At 62.8% G+C, this 10,145-nt stretch overlaps 1 pseudogene; it reads left to right on the top strand.

Annotated features, from left to right (window-relative positions):
- The first annotated feature begins 1,044 nt into the window (after nucleotides 1-1,044).
- On the top strand, nucleotides 1,045-8,731 carry LOC121104742 (annotated as a pseudogene).
- Nucleotides 8,732-10,145: the final 1,414 nt, after the last annotated feature.

The raw sequence follows: 10,145 nt of genomic DNA, 5'->3' as shown, positions 1-10,145 counted from the left end.
ATATAATTTTCTAAATTAAAAAGTGAGTTATATTTATTTTCCTGGAGACTCTCCATTCAGCTCTTTTGCCGATTTTTCTATTGAAGTGTTAATCTTTACTTATTCACAGATTTTTTTATTCATTTGTCATTAGTTCTTAATAATTATACTTAACAAAATAGAGCTTAACAAAGTAAGAGCTGTCAGTGCAATGCATACTGGTCTTTTATATATTAAGAAAATCAGCCTTCTCCACATCTATTACATCTGTCTCACTTTTTTTTTTTCTCTCTATTTACTTCATATACGGTATTTTTTCCCAGGCAGAAATGTTTACTTTTTCATTAGGTGAGAGTTTTTGGTCTTTTCTTCTGAGCACCTGACTTTCTTCCTTGCTTAGGAAGGTGACCCTGTGAGGAAGGGCATCCGAGGTCATCAGAAATCGTCCAGCATTTTCTCCTAGCACTTTTGCAGCTGGGTCTTGACTGCCTCGAGTTTAAGAGAGTTTATCCAGTTGTCTCAGCGTTGCTGACTGACTTCAGTGAAGGGCAAGGACACATGGGGGAGCCTGAGCCAGGCCTGGAGACAGAGGAAGGAGGGTTCTCGGAAGGGAGGGCTGGGCTGGCCAAGGGTCCCCAATGGCCACCCCACAAGCACCCCACATGGCCACTCCAGATGCTCACTCATCCCAGCACATTCCCAGAGGGCCTGGCTGCTGTGTGCCAGGCACTGTCCCAGGCACTAGGGAGATAACACTGAAACCAGCAGCTAGAAAATAAACAAAGAAGCATAATGTCAGATTATGATAAATAAAAACAAGGCAGATGAGGGGGTTGAGAGTGACGCTGTAGCCAGGCAGGGGAGCAGGTCTGTCTGAGCGGAGCCCTGAAGGAGAGAGAGCTGCAGAAGAGTAGGGGAGGTAAACTGGGGACAGACCATGCAAAGGCCCTGTGGTGAGCCTGTTAGTTCTGCTGGGAGGAACAAGGAGGCTGGTATTCCTGGAGTCCAGCCACAGGAGATGGGTGAGGGACTGTGTGTGTAGGGCTGCCAAGGTTTTATCAGGGCATGTCCACGGCCCCACAGACATCCATCAAGGCAGAGCAGAGACCTTCCCGAGGGCAGGGCCGTGTCTCTTCATACCCCCAGGGTAGGGGATGTCCTCTCCCCCAAGCTCCCAAGGTTGGCCCTGGCCCTCAGGTCCCTGGGGTGCAGCCCCTTGAGCCTCGCTCTGGGCACAAGGAGGGCTGTCCGCGGAGTGATCACCTGCCCGCCCCCAGCACTGGCCACGTTCATCATGGACAAGAGTGAGGCCATCGCGACGGTGGATGACGCCATCCGGAAACTGGTGCAGCTGAGCTCCAAGGAGAAGGTCTGGGCCCAGGAGATGCTGCTGCAGGTCAACGCACAGTCTCCTGCGGTGCTGGACGTGGAGTCGCAGGTGTGGCAGCGACAGGGCAGCAGGGGCAGGGAGGGCAGCCCAAACCGGACCCAGACACGCAGCTGGGCCTCTCTGGGGCGGGACAGGATGAGGAGGGCAAAGGGCAGGCGGGGCAGGAAGGACTGCGCCGCTGACAATCCAGGGAACCTGGTCACACACAGCACCTCGCCCACCTCTGGCTCCGGCCTGTCTACCCGCTGTCCCGAGGCAGGGCCGGCTCTGCCCCAGCCGCGCGACTGCCTGGCAGAGTCCAGGTCGCGCCGCGCCCGCGCCCTTGCCGCGTACCAGTTATGGCTGTGTCCACGGCACACAGCCCACAGGCCGGGCTCGCAGGTCACGCCCACGGCACTGTCCGTTGCTCAAGTCCAACCCGCACCCGTGGCTGTGAGCCATGTCTGTGTGCGGCCGGGTGACACGGCCAAGCCGCATCCCAGCCCCCTGCCCCCAGGAGGAGCTGGAGAACTTCCCGCTGCCCACCGTCGGCACAGCCAGACGGTGCTGAACCAGCTGCGGTACTCTCCGTGCTGCTGCTCGTGTGCCAGGACTCGGAGCAGAGCAAACCCGACATCCACTTCTTCCACTGCGACGAGGTGGAGGTGAGGAGGGGGCGGCGGCCGGGAGGGCCCCAGTGCGCCTGCGCCGGCGCTCGCCTGACCCCGGTGCCCGCAGGCGGAGCTGGTGCACGAGGACATCGAAAGCGCTCTGGCCGACTGCCGTCTAGGGAAGAAGATGCGGCCACAGACCCTGAAGTAGGCTGCGGCGCGGGGTGCGGGGGGGCGCGGAGAGCGGGAGTGGGGCTGGGAGCCAGGCTGAGCGGGCCTTCGCCCCATTGCAGGGCCACCAGGAGAAGATCCGGCAGCGGCAGTCCGTCCTGCCCGCCCCAAGGGCCCAGCCCCATTCCCTTCCAGCGCTACGGCAGTGACGCCCCGTCCACCAAGAACCGTGTGGGGCCGCCGATGCCACTCCCTGAGCCAAGTATGCTGAGCGAGGCGGGCTGGGGCTGCATTCGAGGTCGGTGGGGGTGGCCTCCGTCAGTAACACCTGATCTTGCCTCCCACCCAGGCTTCCGCCGTCGGGAGTCGCTGGACGAGGAGCCTCGCGCAGTGCTGGCTGAGAAGAGAAGGAAACGGTGCGTCTGGGACAGTGTCCCCATCGGGTGTGCGCCCCTCCAGTCAGCCCCCAGCCAGCACCCACCTCCTCCCCAGGCCGGGGACCAAGAGACAGTGTGTGGGGCTGTCCCTGCAGCGGGTGGGGCGCCTGAGACTGACCCTGCGTCCGCTCTGACCCCAGCAAATCCTCAACTGTGCCCTGGACGACATTGAGTGGTTCGTGGCTCGGCTGCAGAAGGCGGCAGAGGCTTTCAAACAGCTGAACCAGCGCAAGAAGTGGAAGAAGAAGGGGAAGAAAGGCCCGCAGGTACGGAGGGGCGTGGTCCACGCGGCAGGAGGGACAGCAGGGAGGCGGTAGGGGACCGGAGAGGATGCAGAGAACAAGGTGCAGAAGAGGGCGCGTGGCCACTGAGCTGCTGGAGGCCCCATCTGAGCAGGTGGGCTGCTGAAGGCAAGGCCCCAGGCACAGAGATGGCCAGCCAGGCTCATAGCCACTGCCCCCTATCTCCCATTCCAGAGGGTGTCCTTACGCTAGTGCACGGCCCCCTCTGAGGCCCAGTTCATCGACTGTTTTCAGAAAATCAAGCTGGCTGTCAACCTGTGCTGGGAGTGCAGGGGGCCGCCCCCCATCCTCCCCTGTCCTCCCCATCCCTCTGTGCTGACACTGGGGAAGTCAGGGAATCTTTGCCCCCTTGTTCCAGCGCCATCCCCCCACGCTGTCTGCCCCCCAGGCCAAGCTACAGAAGCACATTCAGAACCCCAGCGCTGCAGAACTCGTGCACTTCTCTTGGACCTCTGGAACTGGTGCCTGGGGCAGGGCTGGGGCTGGAGCGGGGCCCCGGGGTGGTTCGCCCCGGCTGAAGGTGGGGGAAGCAAATGCCCACCTTGGGCAGACAGCGGCCACGTGTCCAGGTCCGAGTGTGGCTGGCCTGGGTGCTGCCGCGAGCCAGCTGGGACTGGGGTCTGGTGGGCAGGGCCTCCTCTGAACCCGCTGTGCCCCAGATCGTCAGCACCTGTGGGGGCCCAGACATCGCACGCTCCGTCTCCAGCCCCTGCTTTCCCCTGAGGCCGTGGCTTCTGCGAGGCCACCTAGTCCCCAAGGAGATGACGCTGTGGGAGTCACTGGGGAGATGTGGACACGCCCGGTATGGCAGCAGGCAGCGGGCCGGAGCGCGTGGGAAGGGGCCCTGGGCGGGTGATGCAGGGCATGGGGTGCGAACCAGGGTGGGGTTCCCCTGGCAGGCCAATGGGTGGTCTCTGGTGGGGCCAGTTCATGGGAGGGCGTGGCTCACCCCCGGACCTCCCACCTCCAGCTCGGAGTGGCCACGGAGCCGCAGGTGCCCCTCACGGCCCAACTTCCACAGCGGCTGGGAGCCACCCCTGGACGTGCTGCAGGAGGCTCCCTGGGAAGTGGAAGGGCTGGCGTCTGCCCCTGACGATGAGGTCAGAGCACCCCTGGCCCCACCCCAGACTGCTGGCCATCTGCCTTCTCCACCACTGCTCACTTCCTCAGCCCACCTCTGTCCACTGCCCTCACCCCACACCAAGCCCAGGTGCTCCTTTTCCCCACAGCCGACTCTGGTGAACCGACCATCCTTTCGAAACTCCCCCAAACACAGCCTTGTATCTGAGCCCACAGCTCCACCACCGGGAGACCCTCTCCCCAGTCAGCTCCTCGCATGCCTACAGGTAAGTTCCTCTTAAAATGAGGGAGTGTGGGGGCGCCTGGGTGGCTAGTCATTAAGCGCTGCCTTTGACTCAGGGCCTGATCCCAGGGTCCTCCACTGGGAGCCTGCTTCTCCCTCTCCCACCCCCCCTGCTTGTGTTCCCCTCTCTTGCTGGCTGTCTCTCTCTCTGTCAAATAAATAAATAAAATCTTTAAAAATAAAATAAAAATAAAAATAAAATGAGGGATGTGATGCTCACCCCTAGAAACAAGGAGGCTCTGATATGAGCGTGCTGCCACCAGGTGGCGGCAAATGCCTTGTTCATGGCTTTCAAAAAACATTTTTCCAAACTAGAACCAGGTTTTTATTCTAACTTTATAAAATTGAGGAGAAAATGTCAAAAGCCATGAATAAATTCATCACCCTAATACATTATCTCTGTGTCTTCTCACGTATGTTTTAGAATCATGATTAGAAGTTTACTAAATCACTGAACTTAAGTGGGTTCACCAATCCTTGCCACCCTGCGGCTGATTTAGGCCCAACCTCAGAGCCAGAGAAAAGAGACTGAAGGTCTGGGCTAAGGACAGCCATTCTCCCCACCCCTACATACATACTTCCACAGACCCAGGACTTGGGGACTCCCCACTCTTCCTCCCCTCCTTCCTCCTTTCTGTTCCCACTCCTGGCCCAGGATCTGTCTGGGAAGCTTGTTACCCTGACAGATCCCAAGACTCAGTCAGCAGGGAGGGGCTGAAATCTAAGTGTGCCCTCTCACTACACCCCGCCCCCGACGGCCAGCCTGATGCCCATGGCTCCTGGCCTAGGGCCACACTTGAAGAAATATTTTCATCCTCTGATCTTCAGCCCCTGGCCAGTCATCCTGGCCAGTCCAGGCTCCAGAACCACCTCAGCCTCAGTCCCTTCACCTGTATGGTGTCCCCAGGCCTGCAGCTGTGTGAGGGAGCTGCCCTGATGATCAGGGGCCAGACTGGCCAGGAGGGACAGCCCAGCCTGGGTGGCAGCCACAGGCCTGCTCGCTGAGGCCAGGACACCGCCATGCGCCTGCGGCCCATGGCAGTCCTGCCGTGGGTGCTGGCGCAGGGCTTGGGCTCTGGAACAGCCAGCCCTCCTCGGTGGTCAGCTGCTTCCAGGGATGGCGGGTGACCCTGTCATTTCTTGGGTACATGTCTGGCTCTGGGGGCCGGGCATGCACCCTGAGATGGCCTAGGCTCAGGCGGCCTTGCCATGCCCACAGGCCCCTCGTCCCCGCCCCCGCCCCCACCTCTTGCAGGGCCCCAGACGCTCTGGGGCTGTCAAGTTTCCATTCCCGCTGACGAGGCTCAGCCTCTCTCTGTGTGACCTCAGAGAGCTGAACAGGAGGCGGCCGGCTTGTTCCCAGCCTAGCCCCAGGCCCGGAGGAGACCCCAGCCCAGCCCTGGGCCTCAGCCCTCCTGTTCCACGCAGGGGCTACGAACCTGGGCCAGCCATGACCAAGACGTCAGGATCCTCTATGACTTCACAGCCCGCAACGCCACGAGCTGTCGGTGCTCAAGGATGAGGTCCTGGAGGTGAGCAGGGTGGGGGTGGGGGCCTAGCTGGAGGCTGCCCAGGAGAGGCAGGGCAGGCGGTGACCACGCAGGCAGGAGCCAGGCTCGATGCTGGCACACAGCACGCCTGTCCAATCCCTCTCCCCAGGACCCCTACCCCTGGGCTCCAGTCTGGGTCCACAGCCTGCCCCTCCCCACCCCCAGCACAGCTTGGTGAGGGACCTCCTGTCTTTGAAATCTCAGAGGGGCTCAGGGGCCCCTGTGCTGGGCTAAGCTGCTCCCTGAAGCACGGGCCTTCTCTGCTGCAAGTGGGGATCCTCCAGCTCCTGGCCAGGGCTCATCACTCACAGCCACCCCTGGCCCCTTGAAAGGCAGTCTGTTTGGTATCGGTCCTGATCCAGGCCACCCACTGGGGGACGGAAAGTGGAGCAGGCTGGGGGAGGTGAACTCCATGCAAAGGCTAGAGGCACCTCGCTGGGGATGCTGCTGAAGCGGGAGGGGGAGATGAGGGAGAGACGGCAGCGTCTACGGGTGGGATGGAAGGCTGGGCAGGGAGGGCTCTAGGGGACTTGTGACTCCCTACAGGATTGGGGGAGGTGGGGCTTTCATAGGAAACGCAGCACTCTGGCCCGGGTAAGAGGGGCTCTCACACCCTGCGCTGGTGACCTGAGTAGGGTGGAGTCCTGTGAGTGGGGGGGTGATGAGGGGGTGGGCCTGCAGGTGCTGGAGGATGGCCACCAGTGGTGGAAGGTTCGAACCGCAGCGGCCAGGCGGGCTACGTGCCCTGCAACATCCTGGACGAGACTCGGCTGGAGGATGCACCCCAGGAGCAGGTGAGTGGGACGAGCGAGGGCGCTGTCCCCTACAGAGGGGAGGGCGGGTGCAGCCGGCCGGGCGGTGGGGCCTCGGGCTCGGGCCCGGGAGGCCGGGGCGAGCAGGGATGCCTCACCTTCTCCTGACTACAACCCTGCGGGGAGGGATGAGGAGAGGAAGCTGATGGCGCCCGCACCCTTCGTCTCTTGCTCCCAACCCTGCAGGCCAGTCTGAAATATTGGGTCCTGCCAGCCCCACCCACAAGCTGCCCCAAGCTTCGCGGGGAACAAAGACGGTGAGAGGCGCTCCGCGATGAGGGCCACCAGATCGATGCGGGGACGGGGCCTGAGCTCCCTGGGGGAGGCAGTGGGCGGAGGGTCCCCGAGCGGGGTGGGGCCAGGTGCGCTGGCGGCGGGCCTGAGTGCAGGGCACCGCCCGCAGAGCTGATCCACCACATGGACGGGTCAACGACGAGCTCATCAGGAAGATCAGCCACATCACAAGCAGCCGCAGCGGCACTTCCGTGGAGCGCAGCCAGCCGGGGGCCTGCCGCTCACCTACGAGTCGCCCGGAAGAGGTCCGCGCCTGGCTGGAGGGCAAGGCCTTCAGCGCCCGGTGGTGTGCGCGCTGGGCGGGTCGGGGGCGGGCTGCGGGTCGGGGCGGGGGCTGCGCGGGGCGGGGCGGGGTGCGGGCGGTGAGGGACAGGGAGAGGCTGGGCGTGCGGGGGCGGGGCTGCGCGGGGGTGCGGTGGGGGCGGGGCTGCGGGCGCGGGCCGGCGACGGGGGCGGGGGCGGGGCCGTGCGGGGCTGCGGTGCGGGGGCGGGGCTGCGCGGGACGGGGGCGGGGCTGCGCGGGGGTGCGGTGCGGGGGCGGGGCTGCGGGCGGGCACCCCGCTCTCACGCCCGCCCCCCCCGCCCCGCCCCCAGGATCGTGGAGAACCTGGGCATTCTGACGGGGCCCCAGCTCTTCTCGCTCAACAAGGATGAGCTGAAGAAAGTGTGCGGAGAGGAAGGTATCCGCGTGTACAGCCAGCTCACCGTGCAGAAGGCGGTCCTGGAGGTGAGCCGGCCCGTGCCACCCTCCTGCACCTCCCCGCCTCCTCTCCCTCAGGGCTCCTGGATTGCCTGGAAAGGGGGAGGCCTCGGGACTCTGGCCTGTGGGCCCCCGAGCTGAGGCTGTCCCATCCCCTCCCTAGAAGCAGCAAGGTGGGTCGGAGCTGGAGGAGCTCATAAGCAAGTTTCATTCCAAGACCCAGAGGAGGGTGGAGGACGACAGCTAGACCTGGCCGGAACGGCCCAGCACATCTGCAGCGGGGGGAGACGGAGGCGCACCTGCGGAGGGGCCCACCCCCAGTGCATGGAGTATTATTTTTGTATGTGTGTATATTTTGGACCATGGACACGGGTTGTGGGTGGTGCTGGCTGGGAGCAGCTCACCTGCCTCATGGCACGTGGCCTGTCCTCAGGCTCAGCAAGGCCTCATCCCACACGCATCTGCCTGCCCCAAGGCCCACCTCCGCCAAACTAGCCCCCCGGAGATGCCAGCCCCTCAAGCACCTGCCGCTGAAGCCAGAGCCGTGGCTTTTCCAGCCCCGCCCAGCCCCCTTCCTGGCTGTCATGACACCTCTCCCTGAGGCCACAGACCCCTCAGGAGGTGGGCGGGGACTTATCCTTGGGCCTCCCATCCACATGGGGGTTCCTCCTGGCACTTGTGACCCAGGCCCCAAACCTCACAGCTGCTACTTCTCCACGCACCCGCACCTCCATACCTCTGGGTGGGTTATGGGCCAGAAGGGCAGCCGACCTCAGCCACCCTGGGCTCTGAGCTGGGCCTTACCCCAGATATCGCCCATAGGGCCCCCCAGTGCACTGCTCCTCAAGGGTGGCCTCGGGGGGCTTCAGGCTCCCCTGGGTGGGGGTGCATGCTATACTTTCTCCACCCTTGGACTGGACATATACTCATTCAAGTATGACCTTAGACACCACCCCCCTATACACACGCCCAAGGCAGAGCTCCAGAAAGGAACTTCCTCCAACCAGGTCTAAGGCCAGGCTTGCCCTGTGCACTGTGTGGGTGGTGGGTGAGTCTTGGAGCACTGAACTCTGCAGGTTACACCCAGAGATGAGAGGTGGCCGAGGTTCAAAAGCCATGTCATTAAACCAATTAAGTATCCTAGCAGCCACATGTCAGTCTCCTGGAAATGGGGATGGGGTCACTGAGGGCCTGGAGCCCACCTATGATTGCACCCTTTGTAAGAACCACTGGGCAGAGGCCAGGCCATGGCCAGGCCAGGCCGTGGACATTCCAAGTAAGGCCACGTACCCCTGACTCCGGTGGGGATACCCAGAGCCCCTCGCCTCCATGTGTATCCGAGTGGGCCAGAGGATATTCCTGGAAGGTGAGGAGCTGAGGGGGGCCCTGACCACTCTGCGTGCCATGGCTCTCCTAGGGCAGATGTCCAGAAGGCCCAAAGACTGTAACCCAAGATGGGTGGGAGGGCCGGTGAGCCAAGTCTGCAGGACCTCAGGGCGGGCCAGGGAGGGGCGTGAGTCTGAGGGGCAAGGCCAAAGCTTAGCCCGACACTGAGGGAGGTGCCCTGGAGAAGGGCGCTGACAGACACGGGCGCAGGCTGGTGGTCAGCTATGAGGTGTCAGTGCAGGAGTGGGGGGGCCCCTGAGCACACAGTGGGTTGTACCCTGCACCTTGAGGACACTTGACCTCGGGGCCAGTGCCTACCTGAGCGCACCCACGCCCCAGCCTTAGAGGAGGCCTCTGGCTCCCTCTGCTGGTGGCTCTGCGTGCTCCGGTGTGTGCAGGCCAGGGGCACCCTAGTACCTGGCCAGGTGGGGTCATCTTGATCTGCGTTTCCCCAGAGCCGCTGGTGGACCAACCCTGGGTGAGGGTGTTTGGAGGGCTCATTCCTGGGGTCTCTGTGTGGTGGGCAGAAGCAGCTGCAGGGAACTCAATGCAGGGGTTGTGCCTTGTGGGGTTGGGGAATGCAGAGGGCTGTCAGCTGGTCTGCCACAGCCCCAACCCCCAGGCCTCAGAAGCCCTAACTCTCAGCTGGGGGAGCTGTCCACCAGGACCCAGTCAGGGGGAGCTAGGCCACCTCTGGGCCTTGACCACGACGGCCTCCTATCCCCAGGAGAGGAAGGTCCTCCCCAAGCCCCAGGCCAGAAGACCCAGGCAGGACCCCGCAGACAGGAAAATAGAACCCAAAAGGAAAAGGGGAGGGATGGGGTGTGGCTGTCCCTCCAGAAACCTGCCAATCTCCTCGTTCAGAACCACCAGGAGGGATGGGCCCCTAACTGGACCACCCCCCCCACCAGCCCTATTTGGCTGAACCCCTCTTTTAGAGCAGGGATGGGCACCCCCAGCTCCACTTGCTCTGAAGGGGCCCTCTGCTGGCCCACTGGTGCCCACACTAGAACGGGAGCTCAGAGGGACTGCTCCCAGTCCCGACCCCACCCAGCAGAGCTCTGCCTTCACCAGGGTCGTGGTGCTGGCTGGGCTTTGGGGACCCTACCTTCTGGCTGGATCACTTATCCCTTGGGGGCCCCAGAACCTACAGCTGTTTCCTTGCCTATCT

This window comes from Ursus maritimus, unplaced genomic scaffold (genome assembly GCF_017311325.1).
Source record: "Ursus maritimus isolate PB19 unplaced genomic scaffold, ASM1731132v1 scaffold_23, whole genome shotgun sequence".
NCBI classification, from domain to species: domain Eukaryota; kingdom Metazoa; phylum Chordata; class Mammalia; order Carnivora; family Ursidae; genus Ursus; species Ursus maritimus.
The sequence above is the reverse complement of the archived record's forward strand: the minus strand, read 5'-3'. Positions and strand labels throughout refer to the sequence as shown.